The following is a 26,624-nucleotide window of genomic DNA, read 5'->3' as shown; positions in this document are numbered from 1 at the left end:
GACCGTGGACTGGTGAATTTAAGTGTCCTTGTGTTAACAGTTACAGTAGCCTGGAGGTAGTTCCATGTGAACACAAACTCTTCTTGACGGGTTTCTGAGACAGGAATAGAAGAGAAGGCAGGAGCTAACCCTGGACTGCTTACCAATGCCTTTTGGTACAGGGTTTTGTTTTGTTTTGTTTTGTTTAAATACTATCTACAGCACATCCAAGGAGAAGGGTGGATCTACCTAGATAAATTCCCAATCGGCCACTACCAGTATCTGCAAATCATCTGCTTTGCCTTTTGGCTTGAAAGGGCTGTTAAAAAGAAAATTAATGGAGATCAATATGCCTACTGCAACCACTAATGCTAACTAAAGCATTAATCTCTTACACTCCTGGAATTCCATATTGTTGAATATTTTCGAGAGAGGAGGGCTTGGCTATTGGCAAAGATTCTGAGTCTCAGTTAGCCTTTCAGTTGAAATCAGGTGGAGGGTGGACATGTGACGGAAGAACGTAGAGGAGTTCCCTGGTGGCGTAGTGGTTAAGGATTTGGTGGTGTCACTGCTGCGGGCGGGTTGCTGCGCTGTTGCGGGTTTGATCCTTGGCCCGGGAACTTCCACAGGGCCATGGGCATGGCCCCCTCGGAACAAAAATAAAGTAGGGCCATCATTCCTCTATCCGCACGTGGCATCCATCCCAGTCATGCATTTCAGTACAGGCAGTGCCACCAGAGAACAATTTGTCTCATCATGTTTTCTAGCTGAAGGTTTAACCTTTCTACTGGTGTTACCTATCAGAGCATCTTGACAGCCTCTGAGTTTCCCCTTTGGGCTCTCTTAGTGCTGCTTCTGACTGCCGTGGGGATGACGGTGCACTGGGTGCCAAGAGCTATCATTCCAAGCCTTTTAGGTATTACCCAGAGGCCACTCCACCCACACCATTTTCTGGTCCCTGGGATTCCCCTTCTGAGGGCTGGAGCAGCAGATTCCAAACCCTTAATTTCTTTTTCAAATGTTACAATGAGGAGTTCCCTGGTGGTGCAGCAGGTTAAAGTTCTGATGGTCACTGCAGCAGCTGCTGTGGCACAGGTTCGATCCCTGGCCTGGGACCTTTCACATGCCGTGGGCATGGCCAAAAAAGTAAATAAAATTGAATGTTAGGGTTTTAACTGAGGGAATGACTTTGGGCCCCTCTTGCATGTTTTTGCTCCACATCGTCATCTTCAGCATTGTATTAGTGCTCATCCGTGTTAGGTGACAGGCAGCAAAGGCGAAGGGGCTTCAGAGGGCTTGTGGTCGTCACGGCCAGAGGTGGTTCACCTCTCAAGCCACAAGACGATGCCCCCAACCCCCTACTCATGATCCTGTCTCTTTCTTTCTTAATCTGATTTGCAGCAGCAGTGAACCAGTTCCAGTAGCCTAAGTCAACAACTACTTACTCTTCCTTCTTTATAATGTTCTCCCCTAGTATCTATCACCTTCTCTTTGAGTAGCAAGAACATTTTTGCTACCATTTAATTACCTGACTAATAACTGAGCTTACTGGATCCTAAGCATTTTCTGGACCTCTGGAAGTAATAAAACACACGGAGCCCCACTTTGAGGAGCGGCCCCTCCCCCCATCATAGCATCTATTGTGGTTTGGGTGGGCAGTATCAAATTCGATGTTTGCCTTATCTTGATTGTCGTGGTAGTTTCCGGAGAGTGTACATCTGCCAAAATTTTAAATATGTGCCTTTTTTGTATGCCAGCTATATCTCAGGACAGCTGTTAAGTAGAGAGATTGCTCAAATGCCATCACCCTTCATTTCTACTGCCCCAGAAAGAGAGTACTGACCCCATGCCAGGCTTATGCACAATGATCAATGGATATGAGAAATAACCAACAACATACATAATCTCTGGGAGGCTCCAAACTGTTAGAGGCAGCTTCCTGAGTGTCCTTTCCCACGTCGGGACACATCTTGGAGTTTGTCAAGAATGGACGACATGGGAGTTCCCATCGTGGCTCAGCGGTTATGAACCAGACTAGTATCCATGAGGATGTAGGCTTGATCCTTGGCCCCGCTCAGTGGGTTAAGGATCCAATGTTGCCATGAGCTGTTGTGTAGGTCACAAGATGCAGTACAGATTGTATTACTGTGGCTGTGGTGTAGGCCGGCAGCTGCAGCTCTGATTTGACCCTAGCCTGGGAATCTCCATATGCAGCAGATGCAGCCTTCAAACAAACAAAAACAGAAAGGGTGACACATGTGACAAGTTAGCCCGGGAGCCTGGTGAGTTCCGGGGTCTCAGTAGACCCATGGCTTTGCTCATTTCTGTGTATAACGTCAATGCTTCAGCACAGCTTCAGTCCATGATCTGCAGAAAAATTTGATAGAAACAAACCAGATGGACCCGGATGTAATACTAAAAACATTTCAAAATCAGTAATCAGTGCATAGCAACCCCTTTCAGGATGCTCATTTATCTTTTAGCTAGTATATTCGATCAGTCGATATTAACAAAGAATTCTGGTCAGGGTCAAGCTTCTTCATGGATCCCGGAGGAGGGAAGAATGAATTACAGGCCTATGGTTACCCTTTCACATAATAGCTAAAAAGCCATTATGTGGCAAGATTCCCCTTGAAATCTAATTTAGGCCTTAGCCAGGTCAATTTAGGAAGACTGGACTACCAGCAGCCAGCTCTCTAATGTTGCCCAAAGAGATAAAAGAGTATCATTTTAAGTAATGTCCAGACTGTGTTTGTGGCCTCTATAGAAACGTGTTATTCTCTGTGAAAATGGTCACTTGCCCATGGATAAAGCTTCCATAACTGTTAGTGGGCATGGAAGTCTTTAGCATTTCTTTTCCTTTGCTGATGCTTCAATAGGTAGCTTCTAAACTGACACCCCCTGCCCCGCCGCCCCGCAAGCCTTTGTGCAGTCCCCTCCTTGTGAGTATGGACTGGCCTGGAAACTGTCTACCCAATAGGATATGGCCCAGGTGATGGTTTATCTCTTCTCAAGTACATTATGCAATTGATTAGATGATGCAGTAATGTTGCTTGCATCCCAGTAGCAGGTGCTTTCTCAGGCTGGCTTTGATGAAGCAAGGTCAACCTCTTGCTAGCAGCTAGCCAGAAACTGAAGCCCTAAAACCAACAGCCCAAAAAGAACGGAATCCTGCCAGTGACCACATATGAGAGTTCAGAACCCAATTCTTCCCTCGTTGAGCCTTCAGAAGAGACCACAATTCTGGCTGACAACTTGACTGCCAGTTTTCTGAGAAACACTGAAGCAGAAGATCCAGTGGAGCGGTGCCCAGATTTCTGACCCACAAAAACTGGAAGATAAAAGAATGAGGGTTTGTTTAGCCATATCTTTGTGGCAAGTTGTTAGGCAGTGATGAATAACTAATCCTGAGTGTCCAATAAAAGTATAAGGGCAAACTTCAAGTATTCTGACTTTTCTCCTGTGCTCATTTTATGGGTATTTTCCATTTAACATTGAGGATGGGCTAATTCACTGAGCAGATCATAGCTTGAGGTTAATCGTGTGAAAAGTAAAACTGCTTTCTAGGTCAAAAAGGAAGCAGTCAAAACAGGAAGGGAGATCATGTAGGAACACAAGAGTCAAGATTGTTACTTAAGATGGTCCCAAATGATGAGGCTATTACATATGACCTTGGATCTACCCATTAGATTAAACCTTCCAGGTCCGTAGTGACCAAGTTATAGCAGGCTCTTCCCAAGAAGAGTGGCTTTAGGCTGGAAGGCTGCGGAGAGAGGCCACACTGCGACAAAATGGAGAAGACAATTTCACCGTGGCGGGAAGTACATGGAAGATGGGGAGGAAGGGATAGCCTTTGGGTGTAAGTCCAGTTTAAGCTGAATCCTGATGAGAACTTGGGCTCATAGGAGGGATGCGAAGTGTGTCAACAAAAGCATCGATGTCGTAGGTGTGGCAATGGAAAAATACCAGATGTGGCGCTGCGAGCAGACATGAACCAAGATACACTCCTAATGATTTAGAAGAAAACATATCCCAGAGACAAAGAGAGCTGGGAAAAAGAAACCATAGTTTCGCATACTAGATATTCTATATTTGACCATTTAATCAGTTTTAGAAGGAACAGCACAAGGACAGCAGTCTCCCATAAAACAAATCCCTCAAAAACAAAACGTCGGGTTTTGTTGGTCAATCTACCATCTTCTTTGTTGAGAAAGAGAGAGAGAGACAGGAGAGAGAAATCATTAAATTCATCTCCCAAATCTGGATGATGTCTATGGTTGAACTTCCATAAACTCCCCTGAGCTTTTAAATTTTAAAAATGTTAAAATCATGCACTAACTATAAATCTCAAATGTGAACATTTTGGTTTCCACAACTGTATTTTTTTGTGGAATTTTTTTTTTTTTTTGAGAATGTCAGGCTAACATGGGGATCTAACTTCCCTTCCTATTTTTATTACTTCTCAAATCCTGATGATATTACTGAAAAAGATTCATACTGTGGTCAGAATACAGATACACTTGCATCAAGGCTAGTAGGAAGTAAAATAACATAATTTTGAGGCTTTTCTGCTAGATATTATAGAGGCAAGATCATTGTGAACTAAGAATGAAAGGGTAACCTAGCAACTCTCTTTTTTAGTGAATCCATGCCATGTCATTTCTGTTGGATAGAACTGCAGAATGTTCTCTATGACATTTAATGAGAGGGAAAAAAGGGAAATTCACAGCCTTGAGATTAGGGAATGCTGAGCCAAATAATAAATGTGCCATTTGCTAAATTGTTCATCTCTGAATATCAAAATCATTTGAAACACCCAGGAAAAAAATCTCAGGAATGTACTAGGTCCTCAAGAAATAGGTTGACGAGTGTCTGATCAAGATCAAACAGCAACAGCAGAGAGAAAGCAGAACTCCCCTGTGCTGTTGTGCAGCTAGTCTGCGATGTGGAGGGAAGGGGCCAAGCAGATGGCAAGTTCCCGCCATGAATTCTCATCACACTTGGAAATTTGCATTCACAGAACCTGGTGGGAGTGAAGGTTTCAAATCATTCGTGGGCTTATCTGTTTAATGTCTACACCTCTGGATAGAAAAGAAGGCTTATTTGTTGTTGACTAGACAGTGCTTTGTGTCTAACATGGGATCCCTCTCACAGCTGGAGCTTGAAAATGATTCACTGAATCCCACCCAGTGAATTCAGTCATTCAGTGACCTAAGACAGCCCTTCCTTAATGTTGGCCCAAACACTTGTATTAGTCTGTGATGAATAATTGAATCTCAGAAAAATAGGAAAACTTTGTTTTATGAAATCTTGCCCCAAACTGACTTCCTTTGGTATTCATTTGGCTCTTTTGATTCATTTAAATAACTTTCATATTTTTAAATGATAGAGCCAGGGCAAGGTGTGTGTGTGTGTGTGTGTGTATGCATTGTACACATGTATGTTCAGATGCTTAGATGCTTAATCACCTTCCCCGCCTTGAATTTGCAATGTGACTAGCATGTTTATTTGCATGTAAGCATACATACACGGCATGTGTTTTTTTGTGTATGCATGTATGTATGTGTGTACACTCCTAATAATCTTCGAAATCCAGAATCACAAGAGCTATAGGCCTAGGATATTGTTTCCATACAGTGAGTCTTTGATACATAGGGTATTTATTTTGCTTGGGTCTTTATGCAGAGATTGATGGCCTTTGTACATTGCTCCAAACTTTTCCAAGGTTATGCATTATAACATTGAGTTCTGAGGTTTTAATCGTGTGTGTGTGTGTGTGAGAGAGAGCGAACACTTGTGAGATCAAGTGTTTTCAGCACTAGTAGGCTCTGCCTATTAGTCTCCATGGGCAGGTAGAAGGCTGACTTACATGTAACTTGTGGCTCTGTCAAAATCTTGTCCTGAAAAGAACGAAATTCTCCTCATGCTTGGCTCGTCTTACCTCCTTTACCAAAGATAGAATAGAACACCTGCCCTCCAGTAATTATCAGTGAATATAACTTGGTTCATTGAAATTTACCAAAGATTCTAATTGAGCGAAATGGTACTTTTAGACCTGAAGTGTTTTAATTTGTCCATCAACCTAGATGATCAAATTCTATTCTTAATCTAAAGGAGGAAAGAGCCAGGAACCTAGCCTTCTGACAAGATCATGGAACGCTTTTGATAAAACATAATTCTCCATCATTGTCATTTTTGAGATGTGACATTCAACAAGATGAAACCTATGTGATTTAGAACATTGCTTAAAAAGTAAAGTGCTGTATATTAGATACCAGATATGAGTGATATCATATGGTATTTGTCTTTCTCTTTCTGACTTACTTCACTGAGGATGAGAGTCTCTAGTTCCATCCATGCTGCTGCAAATGGTATTATTTCATTCTTTTTTATGGATGAGTAGTATTCCATTGTGTATATATACCACATCTTCCTAATCCAATCATCTGTTGGTGGAGATTTGTGTTGTTTCCATGTCTTGGCTATTGCGAATAGAGCTGCAATGAACATGCGGGTGCATGTGTCTTTTTTAAGGAAAGTTTTGTCTGGATATATGCCCAAGCTTGGGATTGCTGGATCATATGGTAGTTTTATGTATTGATTTCTAAGGTACATCCATACTGTTCTCCATAGTCGTTGTACCAGCTTACATTCCCATCAACAGTGCAGGAGGGTTCCCTTTTCTCCACACCCCCTTGAGCACTTGTTATTTGTGGACTTACTCATGATGGCCATTCTGATTCGTGTGAGGTAACTGGGTCCCCATGATGTACAGTGGGGAAAAAAATTGTGTTGGGGAAATAACAATGAAAAATAAATTAAAAACAATTAAAAAAGAAAAGTGCTTTCCATAGGGTCTTGGACACCTCTGGGGAAAGTCTTTCTCAGCAGAAGTGGATAGAATTGTCTCCTCTGAGCCCGGACTTGGACAGCATCCTTAAGCCACCAGCAGGAGGGGGAGCATGCCGCTCATGGCACTGACTGATGGGGAAGGAAGGAAAGGCAGCTGTACCTTCTACAAATGCAAACCAGATCCCATCTTGTGTTTTCTGTTTGTTTTCTTTCTTTTTTTTTTTTTGGTCTTTTTAGGGCAGCACCTACGGCATATGGAATTTCCCAGGCTAGGTGTTACATTGGAGCTGTAGCCTCTAGCCTACACCACAGCCATGCCAGATCCAAGGCATGTCTGAGACCTACACCACAGCTCACAGCCACACTGGATCCTGAACCCACTGAACAAGACCAGGGATCAAACCTGCGTTCTCATGGATACTAGTCAGATTTGTTTCTTCTAAGCCATGATGGGAACTCCATTTACTTTTTTTTTAAAAAAATAAATTTTGGAGTTCCCGTCGTGGCGCAGTGGTTAACGAATCCGACTAGGAACCATGAGGTTGCGGGTTCGGTCCCTGCCCTTGCTCAGTGGGTTAACGATCCGGCGTTGCCGTGAGCTGTGGTGTAGGTTGCAGACGCGGCTCGGATCCCACGTTGCTGTGGCTCTGGCGTAGGCCGGTGGCTGCAGCTCCGATTCGACCCCTAGCCTGGGAACCTCCATATGCCGCGGGAGCGGCCCAAGAAATAGCAAAAAGACAAAAAATAAAAAAAAATAAAAAAAAAAATAAATTTTATTGGAATATCGATGACTTACAGTGTTGTTAGTTTCAGGTGTACAGCAAAGTGAATCAGTTGTACATATACATACATATAATCCAATCTTTTCCAGATTCTATCCCCATATAGGCTATCCCAGAGTATTGACTAGATTTCCTCAAGCTGTATATAAGTAGGTCCTCGTTCCTGATTGATTTTTATATATAGTAGTGTGTATATGCCAATCCCAACCTCCTAATGTATTCTTCCCCCAGTGTTTCCCCTTTGGTAACCAGAAGTTCGGTTTCAGATTCTTTGAGGCTTGTTCTGTTTTTTGGATAAGTTCTTTTGCATCATTTTTATTAGATGCCACGTATCAGTGATCTCCTATGATACCTGTCTTTCTCTTTCTCATTTCACTTACAATGATAATCTCTAGGTCCATCTGTATTGCTGCAAATGGCATTATTTCATTCTTTTTATGTTTGTTTTCTTTTCCCTATTCATTATTACTCAAATTTCATTACACTCTATATTATGAAAGTTGCCCTATTTTGGGAAGGAACTCAAATCATTAACTTTTAAACTATCAAGGAAGAAATAAATGGATACACAAATTACATCCAATGCTTTTAAAATATGTACATTTACAATATAAATATAGATTTAGCTTTCTAAATTAAGATGTATAAACATGTTTAAAATAAACTATAGATACATATTTAAGATACATATTTTTTAAGCACTGGATACCACAGTATTTATGAAGTGGTCATGGAGACAGTTAGAAAGGCTTATGAATGAGATATTTACACGTCTCTTTGTTTCTACTCCTGTGCTTTCCAGGTAACTGTGAATACACGGAGGATAAATATTATTAAAGATAATTATTTGCTTTGGGAAATAGCATGGGTGTTTTCTCCCCCTCAAACACAAACAATAGCCTGTTCGATTCATCGCTTACTTCCTAAATCAATCTTGAGACAGGACATCATGTCTTCAGCAGCAAGTTAAAAATGCAGGATGGTGATTTTAAATTGGGCATCAAGATACATGAAAGAATAGGACTCCAGGGAGTGGAAACCTAGGTCAGTAATCCTCTGCATATGCATGAAACAGAAAACTTGCTCCCCGAAACAGAAAAAGATTTATTTCAACAACAAAGTAGATCAAATTTAAAGATAAATCTTTTCCTCCCTGATAAGTGTATCTCTTGTAATTATCATTGTTTCTATGACAACTTCGATCACCCTTCAGAATAAGATATTCCCTAAATGGAAATTTTAAAACGTGAAGCTGCTGCACTTTCTTATGGCAGAGAAAAACCAAATGCTTGTCAGTACTGTAATGCACAGGTAAATTATTTTTTTCACCGTGATGTTGCAGAATTATCTTTGTCCTTGTCAAGATAGTTCATATATAAATTGATTGATCTGTGGTTTGCCTTTTCTCAAAGGGAGGACATGGGGAGTCCAGTAATTTGAGTTATAATCTGTCGATGTTAGAGTTTTTATAGAGTTGTGAAAATAAATGCAGTTGTAGGATCCACCTAGAGAGTATTATGCTAAGTGAAGAAAGTCAGAAAGACAAATATCATATAATACCACTTACTTGTGGAATCTAAAATACAACACAAATGAACCTATCTGGGAAACAGAAGTGGACTCAAAAGACAGAACAGATCTGTGGTGGCCAAGGGGAAGGGGTTTGGGTAGGATGGAGTGGGAGGTTGGGGATAGCAGATGTAAACGATTACACTGGGAGAGGATAATCAACAAGCTCCTACTGTATAGAACAGAGAACTATAATCGATGTCCCAGGAGAAACCATAATGGAAGAGCAAAAAAGAGTGTGTGTGTATATATGTGTGTGCATTTATATATATATATATATATATATATATATATATATATATATGAATTTACAATGTATAAATTTATGTATGCCATAAATTTATACATTGTAAATCAACTACACTTCAACAAAATATACAAGTGCACATCTGTTAGCCCCAAGCTTCCAATCCATCCCCCTCCCCCCACCTTGGCAACCACAAACCTATTTTCCAAGTCCATGATTTTCTTTTCTGTGGAAAGCCTTTGTGCTGTATATTAGATTCCAAATATAAGTGATATCATATGGTATTTGTCTTTCTCTTTCTGACTTACTCAGTATGAGAGTGCCTAATTCCATCCATGTTGCTGCAAATGGCATTATTGTGTTCTTTTTAACATGATAATGGGAGAAAAAAGAATATATACATGTATGGGTAACTGGGTCACCATGCTGTACAGTAGAAAGTTGACAGATCACTTTAAACCAGCTGTAATGGAAAAAAAATCACTGTATATGTAAAAAAATATACTTGAGATTACATAAAAAAATACAAGTGTAATAGATATTTCTTCAAAGTGGTATGAATTTTTAAAAATACCTGCCAAACCAACAGTACAGAATTTTTGATACTATAGATACTTATGTTTTTCAGTTCGTTAGTTTGTTTTGTAAAATATCTTTGAGACACATGAAGGCATGAAGGTATTGATTGATTGTCCTTCATGCCAGGATTAGAGCAAAGTATCCCATGGCACTTAGTTTGGGTATTATTGTAGTTTTGGAGGGGAGGGACTGGAGGACAAGATGTGCAATAGAATTTTTTTTTTTTTAAGGGTTGCAGGTGTGGCATATGTAAGTTCCCAGGCTAGGGGTCGAATTGGTGTAACAGCTGATGGCCACAGCCACACCAGCACAGGATACGAGCTGAGTCTGTGACCTACACCACAGCTCATGGCAATGCCAGATCCTTGACCCACTGAGTGAGACCAGGGATCGAACTCGCATGCTCATGGATACCAGTCAGATTCGTTTCTGCTGAGCCACAATAGGAACTCCGTGGAAATAGTTCTCTTAGGGATAGCGAGATAACCTGAACCCCTTAATCATGATGGTACTCATGACTCAGACTTGCATTGGTGCTGGTCTGTGCCCATGCATGCCTTGGGATAAAAGCTTGAAGAGCTACGTATCCATCCCATACCGTACTAACTTGTGAAGAGGCTTATTCCTTCTCTACATCAATGTCTCCTGTAAATAGTTCAGGGACAGACAGCCAAGGGACTTACCCATCAGAATCATTTTAAGCAGCACACCCTGGGAAGTGGAGGAATGTTGAAGTCATCTTGTGTGGTGCAGAGTCTCCAATGATAGTGTTTCTTCCCTCCCTGTGCCCACATACTGCTTCTTAGGTAAAGAGATGACCCAATCCATCCCTAACCCCTGCCCTTGAGTTGGGGCTGTCTTTAGCGACTTCCTTAATGAGTAGAAAGCAATGGAATTGATATTTGGGGATTTGGGAGGCTAGTCACAAGAAGCTGGCAGATGCCATCTTAATTTTGTTCTGGAGGAAATCTGGCCACGTAAGGATTCTCCGCCATCTCTCAGATTTTCCAACCATCCTTATTGAGACACCTGATAGGTGAAGCACCAGTTCTGGCCACCATCTGATGGCCATTATAGATAAGATCCCAAGTGCATATTGTCTAGCTGAGCCTTGTCAATCCACATAACTATTGCAAATAATAAATTATTGGGTTAAGCCCCCATGTTTGGAGGTTGTAAGTTGTGCAGCCATACGTAACCAAACTTCTTAACTTCAAATGAGAATATTTAACATTTAATTCTATCCATTCAGCATTTTTTTTTTAGATCTCCAGAAGTGTCTTCTTGGTATGTTTCTTGTTGTTGTTCATCTAATTAGCACCCTGTTAAATTATATGCCAAGAGTGTCTTTACTTCAGGCTACATTTCTTGTGTAGGTGTGTGTTTTCTGCAGAGCTGTCAGCTCAATGATGCTACAAGCTTCTCAATTCCTTTAAGACGGCTGCACACATGATTTTCTGGCATGCTTTGATTATACTCCCTTTGCTGTCTGTCCCTGAACTATTTATAGGAGAAATTGATGTAGGGAAGGAAGCCAAAAAAAGAGCCTACAAATAATATCAAAGCAGAATATGTATTTATTGCTTTTCTTGTCATAATAGCCATTAATAACACAATATGGTGATTCTCTCCCAAAATCAATTTCCTCCAAATATACTACAGTTTCTCCTGTGTAAGGCTGAAATATTGGCTTCAATTTGCATTTTTCCTGATTACCAGTGAGGTTGAACATTTTCTTTCAATATGTTTATTGCTTTTCAGGTGAATTGTGCATACATATTTTTGTACATTATTGATTTTTAGGATTTCTTTCTACAGGCTGCTTGAATAAGCTATAAAGACACTCCTTGTCTGTGTCTTGTGTTTGGAATCTGTTTGTAATTTATTTTATGGCACAGATGTGGCAGGATTTCCTTTATGATTATGCTGCCTTAAAGAATCTTCCTTACTCTCATATCCTAAGGATAATTATCTATATATTTTCTAGACATTTTAGATTAGCTGTACTCATTGAGGTGTTTAGAACATTTGGACTTGAGTATGTGATGGGAACAAGGAACTATATATATATGTGTGTGTGTGTGTGTATAATCCATAGGGAAATATATGTATTTTATGTATACATATATATACACAATCTTCAGTTTTCCCATTAGCATGTAATAAAAAGCCACTATCTCCCAGTGATTTTACTATCCCTTCTTTCATAAACCAGGTCTCTGCACACACAGAGAGTTAGGTGTCTGAGCTTAGCAATCTCTTATTCTGTCTCTTTGACCATCCAGTAATAAGGTAATAACTTAAAGTTGTGTTTCTAGGTATCTCACAGCATGTTTTCTTTTGCTGCTGTATATGGAAATCTTTGTTTTTTTTATTACATTTTGATTAGTAATGATTAATCATTACTCTTAACTTCAATGCATCAAAACAAAGGGCGTATAAAACCAAGAGCAGTGATTCTGATGCTGGCCAGCCTGACTTTGAACCCCAGCACCACCACCAGGTATTGAAGGACTTAGAAATCTGCCAGTTTGGGCCTTAATGTGGGCTGAGGCTACATTAATAAAAGCACTGAGTTTATGATTATACTGCTAAATGACTTTAAAATCCCCTCTAACTATATCATTTGCTAATTCTCTGTGTGGCAGACATTGCAAATTGGAGGTAGCAAGTATTTCAGTGAATTGAAAGGAAAATGTTATGATTAATCTTGATAGGTGAACGGGAGTTTGGCTAAATGACATAAGGTCTTATTATATTGTGATTGCTCCAGCAGAGGGACTAGGAAAAATAATGTACTTAAATTGAAAGTGAAATATATTTTCCACTGTATTACATCAAGTTTCCCTTCGGTTTCGGCACAGGGAGTGTCACATTTTTCTCATGCTGTGTCCATCCACACACATTGTTGCCTGATACTTTGCTTGAATACCAAATAAAAAGCTTTTCTAATGTAACCATTATGTCTGAAATCCTTTTGACTTTTGAGAGGGCTTACCCCCCATAAATGAACACATTCTCCTTTATTACTGGGTTTTTGTCTTCAGAGGACAGGTAAGGATTGCATTTCTGACAACCCTTGTGGTTGACTCGGTCATACGAATTGAGATGTCCTAGAAACAGAAGTAACTGAGTCAGAGAGTTAAATTGTTGGTTTGAGATCCTCCAGAAATTTTGGTAATTACTTTCCCCGCCTTTGGTAATATTTGAAAAGATGGCTGTCCCATTGGCCTGTATCTCCGAATGGCTATAATATGCAGAGCCCCCCACTCCCCCCTGCTACCTGTGATGGCTGAAAATTTAAGCCACTGAGATTCTGGGTTATTGATGACCACGCCTGGCCCATTCTGACTATTATAAATAGTATCTAGAAGAAGGGTCCGACTTACTAAGAACTAGTATACATGGTGTTAGTGTAGTAGCTGGTAGGCAGAACAGAAGTAAACTGACACTGAAGCCTCTAATCAGGCCTGTCCATCTTGCTCTGTGATGAAAATGTTGGTAAAACTGTGGCTGTGATGAATTTGTGAGGCAGAAGAGCATAGAGATCTTTCAGAACACGGAGAGTTGGAAGAGGCAACTGCTTTTTATCACAAAGTGGTGAAAGATAAATTTCAGAAGATCTTTGTTCAATAAAGGAAGATTGAGCTTAGGCAGCAAGGATCACATCAGGGGTAGGGCTCTTACCCATTGTTGAAACTTCTAAATGGATTAAAAGACACTTTGAGAATTTTTTAGGTTGAGAGAAAGAATGTGTGTGAGCATATTAGTACAATCAAATGTCTTTTGACGATTTCTTTTGATAAGGTCGTGCTTTTCAGATGAGTTATTTCTGGTAGATCCCAAAGCGATTTGGCCGTGTCTACAACACGTTCCTTTAACAAAATTTCTCTGATTTAATAGATTCTGAGGAAAACTCAAACAGTTCTTTACATGCTTGATTTATTGAGAGTTGTTATTACTCTTAAAGATTATTTTTGTTTGTAAATGTATCTGTTAATTTTCCTTCCAAACAGTATGATTTTGGCAACAAAACGACTTCATTCAGTGGTTACCCAGCACTTCTCACATAGGGGACAGTGATTTTCAGAGACATTTGTATCATCTTGATAACAAAATCCATATTTAAACAAGTATTTTGCTACCTCTTAAGCTTAGGGGCTACTGAAATTGGCTCTTGGAATTTCCTGTAGTACTTGGTGAATGTATTTTTGTTTCTAATAATTTCATTTTTTGAATTGTCCATTGCTGGTGTAGATAAATACAATTGACTTTAAACTATTGTCTTCGTATCCCGCTTCCTTGTTGAACTAGTTTAATATGGTTTAGTCCTTACAAACTGATGTGTAAAAAATCATGCCATCTTTGAACAGAGCTGTCTTGACCTCTTTCTTTCAATCTGTATGAGTTTTGTTGTTCTTGCCTCATTGTCCTGACTAGTTTCTCTGGTAAACATTAATTTTTTTTCTTTCTGGAGCAGTTTTTGGTTCATGTCAACAATGAGAGGAAGGTAGAGAACTGTTCCATATGCCCATCTCTATACTTGCATAGCTTCCCCAGGGCGAACATGCGTGGTCTACTGCTTACAACTGATGAGCCTGCAACACATCATTATCACCTGCAGTCCATAGTTGGCATTCAAGTTCACGCTCACGGTGCACTTATGGATTTGGACAATGTATGATGACATGTATCCATCACTGTAATTTTATACAGAGTACTTTTACTGGCCTACAGATACTCTGGACTCTTCCTGTTCATCCTTCCCTCCCTACGTCCCTGGAAATCACTGCTCTTTTGACCGCCCTCATGGTGTGGCCTTTTCTAGGATGTCATGTAGTTGGAATCATACAGTAGGTCGTGTTTTCAAATAGGCTGCTTTCATTTCGTCATGTGCCTTTACGTTTCATCGATGTCTTTTCATGGCTCGATGGCTCTCTTGTTTTTCGCATTGGATAATATTTCATGGTCTGGATGTAACAGTTTATTTATCCACTCACCTATCAAAGAGCATCTTGGTTGCTTTCAAGTTTGGGGACTTAAGGCTAAGGGAGCTATACATATCCACATACTGGTTTTTGTGTGGACATAAGTTTTCAACTCTTTTGGTAAATACCAAGGGAGTACAAATGCTGAATCGTATAGTAAGAGAAATGTCCAGTTTTATAAGAAGCTGCCAAACTGTCTTCCAACGTGACTGCACCGTTTTGCATTCAGCAGTGAGGGAGAGGACTGGGGGTTGTCAGTGTTCTGAATGTGGGGCATTTTAGTAGGTTTGTTTGCATTTCCCTCATGACATCTGATGTGGAACATCTTTTGATATGCTTATTCACCATCTGTATATATCTTCTTTGGTGTGATGTCTGTTAATGACTTTGGCCTATTTTTTAAACAGATTTTGTTTGTTTTACTATTGAGTTTTAAGTGTTCTGTGCATATTGGGGGTAACAACCCTTTATCAGATGCATCTTTTGCAAAACCGGATGAGGCTTTTCCCTTTCTCTTGATGTTGTCTTTTCTCTAGCAATTTTTTAACTTCACATGTTAAACTTTAAAACTCTGGAGTTTCCATTTCCTTTTGAAAAGTACGTTCCATTTTCTTACTATTTTGTATTTGATGAGACATTGTCTTTTTTTAAACGGCCCCACCTGTAGCACATGGAAGTTTCTAGGCTAGGGGCTGAATTGGGAGATGTAACTGCAGGCTTATGCCACAGCTATGCCATATTGGAGCTGCATTTTTGACGTACACCAAAGCTTGGGGCAACGCCAGATCATTAACCAATTAAGCTAGGCTAGGAATTGAAACCACATCCTCATGACACGATGTCAAATTCTTCATCTGCCGAGCCACAAAGGAACTCCCACATCTCTCTTTTTTAAACATGACTTTTTGGGGATTTTTTTTTAAGTCATAATGTCTAATATCATATCTATGTCTGATGTCTGTGTTCACATTTTTAAAAAATAGTATTTTAATTCTGAAAGGTATTGGGTTTCGTCAAACATTGCCTAAGTATTACCCAAGTCAGCCAAATCCCCATTTTGCTCAGAGGTTGCCCTTAAGCCCCCGTGGCCAGCCAGGTTGTAGCCTCTACTATGTTAGGTGTGTAAGGCTTACAGGGTACAATCATAGCTCAAGTTTAGGTTTTTTCCCTCTAAGCAGTCAGGGCCCAGGAGCTTGGAAACACCTCTCTAATCACTCCTGGAAGGGCAGCAGTGGTTGGCATGCATGCAATGTTGCAGGCGGCTGGGATGACGGTGATATTCTTTTGAAGCCCAGCTTCCTTGGGGTTGCCCTGGGTCAGAGTTGCTAATTGCTTAGCTAGTGTTGGCTTAGAGAATGTGCTTAATCCCCTGTGACAGTGTGGTTCCTGTCCTTTGTTGATGGATCTGTGTGTGACTTGGGGCATGTTTTGAGTCTGTGTCACAATGAGTTCTAATTGATCCTGAAGGGGTGCAGCCTGGCAGGTGGACACAGCCTTCTCAACCCCCGGAGCTGACTGTGAGACCTGGATGGCTCTTGCTGGCTGGCTCTTTGTTGATTCTGTCTGTTAAACATCAAAGTGCTTGAACATTCTGCTTTTTGCCCCCATGTCAAGGATCCCCATTCTCCTTCTTCAACATTCTCCACCAAGATCTCCACTGCTCTGTCAAGCTCTTTGGGTAGAAATCTTGCCACATTCTTTCCCAGGGACAGTTACTCCCCCCCCCCCCAGGCAGAACGGCAGGGCACTTCTATACAGCCTACCTTTGCCCCTGGCAGAACTCCTGGGCCATGGTACCTGAGGTAAGGACAGTGGTCCCCTTCTCCCTTGTGTGACATCACTAAAAGCAAGTGCTGGGTGGCTCACTTCACCTAATGGGCTTGGCTTCACCCTCCAGCATGAAAATTCCACCTTCAGAGCAAGAAGGGGCAGAGGCGATTCGGGCCTAGCATTCTTGGCCAGGGATGCTTGGAGAAGAGTGCACATCATACGTGAGACAAGGCGAGCCTGGTCCTTTTCAGCCACACCTTCGATGAAAAAAACTCCTGTAACGAGGGCTAAAGGAACTGAGAAATGCTGGTGACGACGCTTTTGTGAGGAACTCTAGTTTTAGCCTCTGATCTGAGGGGAGAGGGAATCGTCTATTTTCACTTGCATCACACAGAGCAGTGTGTCTGTCTAAGGGGGAGTGGCTTGTGGCTCTAATGCCTCAGATTTTCACTGTTCTTATCAAGTATCAGGCTTTGGGTGTGTGTATGTATATATCAGTACTGAGTACTGAGACACTAGTTTCTATACACCTGGTCCTACTAGGAATCGAGGAGTCCTGTAGAAATAGCTGATTTCAGGGCTGGGACAGGGAAAGGACAAAGGAAACCTGGACTATCTATGCCAGAAAATAAGTCAGTGTTTACATATTTTGACGTTTCCACGGGGACTGTCAAGAGCCAGTTTGAGGGGGCTCCCTGTGGCAAAATCTGGAACAATCTGAGCACCAAAATGATAGGGAATGAATTCAGAGAATCAAATACGAAAATATGACCTATACTCATATAAATGGGAAAAAGAGAAGGCTCTTGTGTATAGCACACCAACTAATAAATACAGAAATAATGCTTCAAAATAAAATCACCGGGAGTTCCCGTTGTGGTGCAGTGGAAACAAATCCAACGAGTATCCATGAGGACACGGGCTTGATCCCTGCCCTGGTTCACTGGGTCGGGGATCTGGCATTGCTGTGAGCTGTGGTGTAGGTCGCAGATGCAGCTCGGATCCTGCATTGCTGTGGCCATGGTGTGGGCTGGCCGCTGTAGCTGATTGAACTCCTAGCCTGGAATTCCATATGCTGCAGGTGCAGCCCTAAAAAAAAAAGAAAAAAAATAATAAAATAAAATTACCTTTCTGCCACCATCATACTAATGATTGATTCAGGCAAGATCATTAATAGATGCTAAAAATAGCAGGTGAAATTTTAATGAAGAGTAGAATATTTAATCTCAGTGTATCTCCTTTGAATTACTAATTAAATCACAAAAGGAGGGAGGAAGAGTAACTTTTACGGGAGGAAAGTGAAAGACACATCATCTAAAGAGGTGATTAACTTAGAACCACCCGTGAATGGACAAACTGACATCCTGTGCCTTCCAGCATCCTGGGCCACCTGTGAGGAACACAGCATCACATCTGTGGTGCTCCTGCCAAGAACACACGGCCTAGATACAGTCACTGGGGATATATAAGTTAAAGGATGTTCCATGGAATTGGCCTGTGTTCTTCAAGAATTGTAAGGTCACGAAAGAAAAGAAAGGTTGAAAATTGTTTCATACTAAAGGAAAATACAGGTACATATCAAGTCAATATGATTCTGGGTTGGACTTGAACCAAGAAGGAAATTATTGTAAAGGACATGATTAGGACAGTTGGTATAATTTGAATATGAACTGTGGAATACATAATAGTACTGGGTCAGTATTAAGTACGTTGATTTTGATAAATATACTGTGATTGCGTAAGAGAAAACCCATATTTTAGGAAATAGTCACTGAGTTCAGTTGTGGAAAAAGAGGTGATATGTGTCAGATATATGCAAATCATTCAGAAATATATACATAACCAGAATATGTTCATAACAAGAGAAATTAGAAAAGCACATGGTATTTGACCCAGAAATGCCACCATAGGAAATTTATTTGTCAATTTATGTCACTAGTCATCTACAGGTTGATTTTAATGTTTTAAATAGGAACAACCTAAATTTCCACTATCCGGAATGGAAGAATGGTTAGGAAACGCTGCTTCATCTGCTTGGTACAATATTATGAATCCACTCAATATTATTATAGGATAACAGCTAAAATGCTTATGTCAACATGATCATATAAAAGCACTGATGACAGCTGTATAAAATTAGCATGTGAGCTTGGTGTTGAAAGAAATTTGAAAATAATTTGTGATGAGATTCTGAACATTTTTCTTTACCTTCTTCCATCATGCGTTAATGTTCTTTAATAAAATAAGAATAAAAAGAGTGAAGAGAGCTTACACTCCATCCCAAATATACTGCAAATGTTCTGAGCCCATTGAACTCCAGCAAATTCATTTTTATGGGCGTGAAATGAAATGGAAACAATGATGGTTGTAGTTCACCCAATTCTGCTGGAGGATGGAGGACCAGTTTGTTAAGAAAATACAACCACATTCCCACACAGCCCCACAGAGCCAACAGGGAATCCAGGAAAAGAATATGCCAATTTATTTCCTTTCTTGGAGAGGCAGGTGTAGATTAAAAAAGCACTTCCTAAGCTCCCTTTGCTTTGTCTGACATAACGGAGCTCAGTTGGATACATTCGTGATGTGTGTTCTGTGCAGCAGAGGATGAAACCAAGGTTTTGGCAAGGAATTTTTCAAGAAGCTCAAACAACCACAACAAACAAGTAAACAAACCTCATCTGCAAACCACTAGTATTTTAGACATGAAAAAAGAAAATAAAAGGAGGTAAAAGAAAGGGAAAAAAATGCACTTTCTGCATTTGTATGGATATAAAAATCCCAGAGATAGGACAGTCGTTTCAAGAAACTATGAAAAAAGATAAGGTTATCACAAGAGTTAATAGCAGATAAAATACAAACCAATATATAACTTCAGCTTCATTCTTATAAGCATATTTTCAGATTTAAATAAACAATAAATTAATATCTACTGGAGCCAGCACAAAAGACTATTTTTTTTTTAAGTTGGGTTTGTCAGCTTCCAAAACATACCAGTGAAGAATTTTCCCTAAGTAGTTAGATGAGGGGAAAGTCCTGGGTTTTGAGCGTTTGGAAAAGATTTCACAGTGGGTATTCTGATTAAGGATTGAAAACTATCCTTCCAGATTCATCCATAGGTCTGTTCATGATTAGTTAAAACAAATGGCATTGCTTCTCATTGGTCAGGTGAGAGCCTCCAGGCAGGAAAATGTCAGGCTACATGGGGTCACTCACAGTTTCTGATTCCTTAACAATGCTAATTGGTTAGAATTTTAGTGAAACAGTTTTCATTTTGATACCTCCTAGATAAGTGCTGCTGCAAGGGAAATTTTTCCTTTTACACAATTATAACTTAAAGGTTTCTAGTAGATTGATCTTAGAGAAGTAATATGACATCATATTGTGACAAGTGTTTATTTCCAACTAAATTAAGTCGGAAGGAGTCTATTTCAAAAGCAATTCAATCCATGAGTTACATAAACAATGTGTAAAAATGACTAAAGAAGATAATCTCAAAGGAGAGTAATAGCCCATGCTCAATCTAAATCAGAATTCAGCCACCACAAGTTGAAGTCTTAACAAATTATATAGACACATAGATACCCTATGTGCATACATACATATGTATAAACTTATAAAATGTTTTATAGGTGTATATATAATCAGTTATATTTGAAGTATAAGAGCAGTAATAAAAGAAAAACCTAGGTACCTTTAATTCAGTTCAAGAAATCACATAGTACTTTTAAAGTCCACTCTTTGCGTTGACCCTGACTTTGTTTTTATCATTAAATTATTATACTTCACAGTTTTACGTATTTGCACAGATATATACATTAAATGTCTTTTAGTTTTAAGACACAAAATAAGGTTTGATCCTACCATCTACTTTTTCTGAAAAAGTAGTTATAAAACTACAAAGAATTGTACCATTCAGAAGGTTTTATAATTTAGGAAATAGGCATCTTTGTGAACTCAAAGAATCAACTATTTAGCATTCTATATGGGTAGGGGGAAAAAGAAAAATATTTCAGGTGAAGAAAAATATAATACTTACAACATCAAGCTTTGTTATTGTGGGAAAGGAAAAAAAAAAAACTTTTCATCTCTACCCTCCTAGGTTCTCTGGCTGCGGCCCTGCCAAAACAAATCAACAGGAGAAAAAGATAAGTGCATTAACATGTGTGCCTCCCATATGGATGGACACACTCTGTGATGAGCAACTCAAAGGGGTGGTTAGAACTCAGGCTTACATGGCATCTTAACAAAAGGACAACGCATTTTGAGACAAGAAAAAGGAAAAAGACTTTGAGTCTCGAAGGCAACAAATTGTGAGCCGGTAAATAGATGGGGGAAATAAGGGTGATTCATCATGTTTTTTGTGTAGATTCCTCTGGTGTTATCTCTGGGCTGATGAAGGTCTAGGGTTGTCCTAGGTGATTTACTTCTGCCCTTCCTGGTAGAGGGGCAATAGGATACCTTTACAAATTTATGTCTTGCTTTCTGGCAAATAAGAGGAACACAGTTTTTCTTGTATCTGCTTCTTCTCAGTTGCCTTCAGCTCAAAATGATCCTTAGGCAAAAGTGCCATTTTCAAGTGGCATGCTCTGCTCCTCTTTGATACTAAAGAATTAAAAACGAGGAAGGATGTGGAATAGGAAAAATAGGGTGCAGCCTCTGAACAGTAGAGTAATAATTGATATTATGCACATTCTCGATCGCTGACAAGTGATTAAATACCAAGTATGTTTCCAAGAATCTGTCGCAGATTGTTAGGAGGCATCGTTCATTTGTAGACTCCTCAGAACTGCAGAGTGAACGATAATAAAGGCTCTAAGAGAAGGAGAAACCTGTGGGAGTAGATTAAAATAACTTTACATAGGAATTTGGAATTTGAAAAACAGGGCCTTGGGTAGAAACTCAAAATTATCTTGAGTCCTCTGAAGAGAGAAAAAATTGTCAGTATCTAGAAAGGAGTGCTTTGCATTTTAAGGTGTTTCCAGTGATCTGAGAGATAGCAACACATCAGGTGAATAATAACTTCATCTGCTACAAGCTTTTCTTAACATCTCTATTTAGTGCTTGAATGCATCTTTCTATTTCATTCTCCTATCTCCTAGTCTCCCAAAGTACTGAGCCCTACACAATATCTACACTTATCATTTCTAAGGCCAACTGCATATAATTCTTATCATGGGTTGTAGGTGTAGACTAATTCTAAGAAAAGTATATTCCCACATGTCATTTTTTTTTTTTTGCAATATTACAGTGAAAATGTAAATTCCAAATCTCCTTACCTCTCAGATTGTGTGCTGGGTCCCCCTGCAGTTACAGAAATAATACACTCTTATCATCAGAATGTCAGAGTCTTCTTACCTATCCGGCCATGGAGAGCATGGTTCTTGCTTCTCAAATTGAAGCCTTTTCTTAAAAAGCCGTATCTTCTTTGCCTCAGGGCACTCTTCTGATACTCATATATTTCAAAGTCAACTTCATTATCCAGAAAAGAAAAGTTAGGATCGTTTCTGCTTCTTTGAAACTATAAAAGTTCACAAGAACCTACCTGATGTCAAGTTATTGGAATTTTCCCCCATTAGGTAACTGATTTATTCAATAAAAGTAGTGGAGGAATGTTTCTCAGACTCTTCAGAAACACAGTGTCCAAATTCCATATGGCCCTGGCAAGGGTTTTTCCGTATACCAGGCTCACTGCCTGTGAGGATTAATTTGATGTGTCAACTTGGCTAGGTCATGGTACTCAGATATTTGGTTAAGCATTAGTCTAGATGCTGCTATGAAGATAATTTTCAGGTGAGATTAAAATTTAAATCAGTAGAATTTGAGTAAAGTAGATTATCCTCCATGATGTGAGTGGGCGGCCTCTTTCAGTTGAAAACCTTAAGAGCAAAAGCCTGAGGTCCCCTGAAGGAGAAGGGGTTTGGCCAGCAGATAGCCTGCTTGAGCTCAACATCAACTCGTCTCTGGGTCTCCAGTTTGCACAGCAAATTTTAGACTTGCCAGCTCCCACAGTTCCATGAGCTATTCCTTTAAATCAGTCACACACACACACATACACACCTTAGTGATTCTATTTTTCCCTACAATTCTCATATGCCACTCCTCTCTGACTGCTTTCATACTTTAGAAGAAACTTAAATATATTTACAAAGAAGCAAATAATGGTCTTAACATTACCCTCAGCTTGCCCAAACTTTACTCTTGGCTCTAGGCACCTGGCCTCTCTTTTCTAGAGTATGTAGGTTAAAAAACTTGTACCTGTACAATTATTTCCTGCCCCTTTGGAAGAGAAATCTATCAAGTCTCTTGGTGGAGTTCATACTGTGGCACAATCGGATTGGTGGAGTCTCTGCCATGTCAGGACACAGGTTCAATCCCCAGCCAGGCACAGTGGGTTCAGCATCCAGTGTTAACACAGGTGTGATGTAGGTTGTAACTGTGGCTCAGATCTGATCCCTGGCCCAGGAGCTCCACATGCTGTGGGGCAGCACCCCCAATAAATAAATAAAGTCTCTTGGCAGTTCTACAACCTCTCTCTTAGAATGAAAACATTAAGGGAAACAGACAGCATCTCTACATTCCACAGTTGCTATGAGACGGTAAGAGCCTAATTTTGATATGTGCTTTGTTCCTAGTTATAAAACAACCTCCTGTCCCAAAGATAAGCGTTTACTTTTCCTTTGGGTAAATCCGACTGAGAAACACAGATGACTTGAATGTTCCCTCCAACTCTAGCCCTTAACAATCCTCGTGCTCTGTGTTTTAGTGGAGTTGAACTCAGACTTAGTTCTGGTCTCTCTCTCATATTTGTAATAGCCTAGAATAAAGTCTTCCCTGACTGTTCAGTGTTGCTGCGAATTTTACTTTGGTGATATAAAGAGGCTCCTCTTTCTTAAATGTGATACCGAAGTTATTAATAATGGACCAGATTCTCAAACGAGGAGGTTTCCTTGATCATTTCAGATCTCTGTAGTCATTCAAAAATTGTATACCTACCTAAAAATGAACATGGCTTTTTTTATTTAAAAAAAAAATTGAAAGCACATTTTGCATGGAAGAACTAAATAGTAAATATAATCCTAAGCATTTAAATACCAAAGTTTTCAGTAAAAGGATAAACTAAGGGCAAGTCTGAGAGCTAAATACAGTGAATGTCAATTGTTACTCTGACTACTATCAAATTCATTGCTCTCTGGCACCACTTTCTTCTCACTCCACTGATCAAAACCTCTTGACTCAACACTGTGAACAAAGATTACAACCACAAAATCTTAGATATCCAAAAGTCCACCATAGTCTTAATTATTCTTTCCCCCCAAATTATAACATTCCAGGAAATGAAAGTGTCATTCTATTATTGTGTTGTTTGTGAATGTTTATTAGTGAATGCCTAGTACCAGTCTTAGATATTTTTTTTTTCCTCTTGGGTTAATCCAATTCCCCAGATAAATATTTAAATATTTTCTGTGTTGTGTTTAAACCTCAAAAAGTACGTATTTATGAATGACAGATTAGAATCACCCCCATATTGTTAGATAATGAAACGCAAATTGCATTTCAAGTTGGTGCCCTACTCACCTCCTATTAATCCTACTGGAGAGGTCAATGCCGACTGTTTGGGCCACAAGTGGAATGTCCATTTGTCTTGCTTTGAACTGGAAATTACTGTGCTAAAGAATGTCATTTTCTATGGCAATGCATTGCTACACATAGTAATGTCCCCACTGTTTAGTTATAACTTTCTGGAATCTGTCTACGTGGACAGAAACGTTGAGCTCGACCATGAGAGGCCCATGTTCATAGAATTTATACTTGCAGAACGATCCACTCAAGAGCTGGATGTAAGACTCAGGCTAGAATCAGTGCACTTCCTTCCCCGACACGTGAGTTACACGTGGAGTTCCCATGGTTGCTCAGCAGGTTAAGAACCTGACAGTCTCTGTGAGGATGGCCTTGCTCAGTGGGTTAAGGATCCAGCACGGCCACAAGCTGTGGCACAGGTTGCAGATGCAGCTTGGATCTGGTGTTGCTGTGGCTATGGCACAGGCCTGCAGCGGCAGGCAGCTCTGATGCAACCCCTAGCCTGGGATTGTCCATATGCCATAGGTGTGGCCATAAAAAGAAAAAAAAAATAAGTTACATGGACTTAGTATATGTCAACTTCAGACACCAGCTACAAGAGGGGTCAAGGTATCCACAAACCCTAGAAAGCTTCACTGAGTTCAGTATCCAGAGTTTTTACTGGGGCTTTATGATATAAGCATGATTTATTAAATCATTAGACGCATAATTGATCTCATCTTCCCAGAGGTCAGGCTGGCCCAAAGTTCTAACCTTCTATTTAGGTGGTTGCTCTTTCTGGGACTAGCCCCCATCCTGAGGCTAACTTGGGGTCCACCATGAGTCACCTCACTAGCATAATAAGGACTTTCCTGTCACACAAGAAATTCCAAGTGTTGTGAAATTCCGTGCCTGGTATCAGAGACAAAGAACAGATACATTCTTTATTACACTGTCGATAACAGCTCTAAAAAATTGGGGATGTGTGAGAACTACAAAGGAGACCATTTAAGAATACATTCTGTGCAAATATGAATTCAAGTTCAGAACTTACTAATTTTCAAGAGGACGTAAAGAATTTTACATGACTGATGAGTGTACGAATTGGTACAATCACTTGAGAAAAAAATATCCGTCAATATCCACCAAACTAGAACATAATATATACCCCTGACTGAGCAAATCCCCTTCTAGGTAAAGACCTAATAAACGTGGCCACTGTCAGGAAAAACTGAAATATTCTGAAATGCACACCCACCTACAAAAACAATAACTGGTTTCTGTATAGTTCACCCCTTCCAGGTTTTCTAATTCAGGGTATTTGGGCTATTTCATAACTTTGCAAGTAGTAGGAAATGTATAGTACTATAAATTACTTTTTTATAGAGATGCTAATGAATTTAATCCTGTGCCATGCAATTGATTATTGTCCTGTAAATGTTGACTACTTTAGCATTTACTTATAAATTCACTTCAGCATTTCTGATTGCCTCTGTATAGGTGTTTGAATTCTCCTTCGACCCAATGGAACATTTTGCTGGCTTGCTAATGAATTAATGAGTTACATAAAAATCCATGGCCTGTGTTCTTTTCATATTTGTATAAAAGTTAGGATTTCGCTTTCTTTTAAAAATGGCTCATTTACCACTACCCCAAACAAAGGGCAAGATGAGGCACAGAAACATTATTTGCAGTCTGTATGAATAAGAAAGGGTTAAGGTGGGTCTGCAAATGTTTCCTCCTGCTTTTGGGGACGACTCAGGCAGTTCTGTCCTACTTTAAACATACTGCTGGAATTTAGTAGCTGGAAGATAAATGGAGGTCTTCTGGGGCTGCTGTATTCTGATTTCTTACCTAGGAAATCCTTTTAGTATGCTACACCTGGTGTGTCTGGATTGTATATTGTAAATAAACCTCCAGTGAGGATGTGCAGGGGATGAGAGTTATTACAGCAACCCTCTGAACCTAGAAGGCATCTTGGTGGAGAAAACAGGTGACCTATGGAGCTGCATCCAGAACAAGACAAACTAATGATGACTATGGCAGAGCATTTTATAAAAATTCTGCTGGGCTCTCACCTGAAACTCTTGGAGGTGTAACTCTGTGGTCACAGTATATTTGATTAACAATCCACAACCGATAAATGTGCAAGTAGTTTACAGCTCAATAAAGTTAGAGGTAAACCACACAATATCGATAATATAATTTATTGGACTTTAGACAGCCAGTCTTATACATAATTTAGCAATCTTATTTAGACATATTTAGACATTTCTTTATTGACTAACAATCTCCTTGTTC

At 39.8% G+C, this 26,624-nt stretch overlaps 1 protein-coding gene across 2 annotated transcripts in view; it reads right to left on the bottom strand.

The window, feature by feature from the left end:
- Positions 1-20,145: 20,145 nt before the first annotated feature.
- LOC110261267 (uncharacterized) overlaps positions 20,146-26,624 on the bottom strand; it is a 341,592-nt gene continuing 335,113 nt past the window's right edge. The window contains exons 7-8 of one of the 2 annotated variants that reach the window (XR_014805424.1): positions 22,122-22,235; positions 20,146-21,595 (exon numbers count right to left, since the gene is read on the bottom strand). The gene's annotated coding sequence lies outside the window, so the exon portion shown is untranslated. Of the gene's footprint in view, positions 21,596-22,121; positions 22,459-26,624 lie in introns of both variants that reach the window. The other variant, XR_014805423.1, reaches the window with a different exon arrangement.

Source organism: Sus scrofa, chromosome 6, assembly GCF_054392235.1.
Source record: "Sus scrofa isolate SSC_HxYL_T2T_F1_AM1 chromosome 6, Sscrofa_HxYL_maternal_Yorkshire_Landrace_v2.0, whole genome shotgun sequence".
In the NCBI taxonomy this organism is placed as follows: domain Eukaryota; kingdom Metazoa; phylum Chordata; class Mammalia; order Artiodactyla; family Suidae; genus Sus; species Sus scrofa.
Note: the sequence above shows the minus strand (reverse complement) of the source record. Positions and strands in the feature narration are given on the sequence as shown.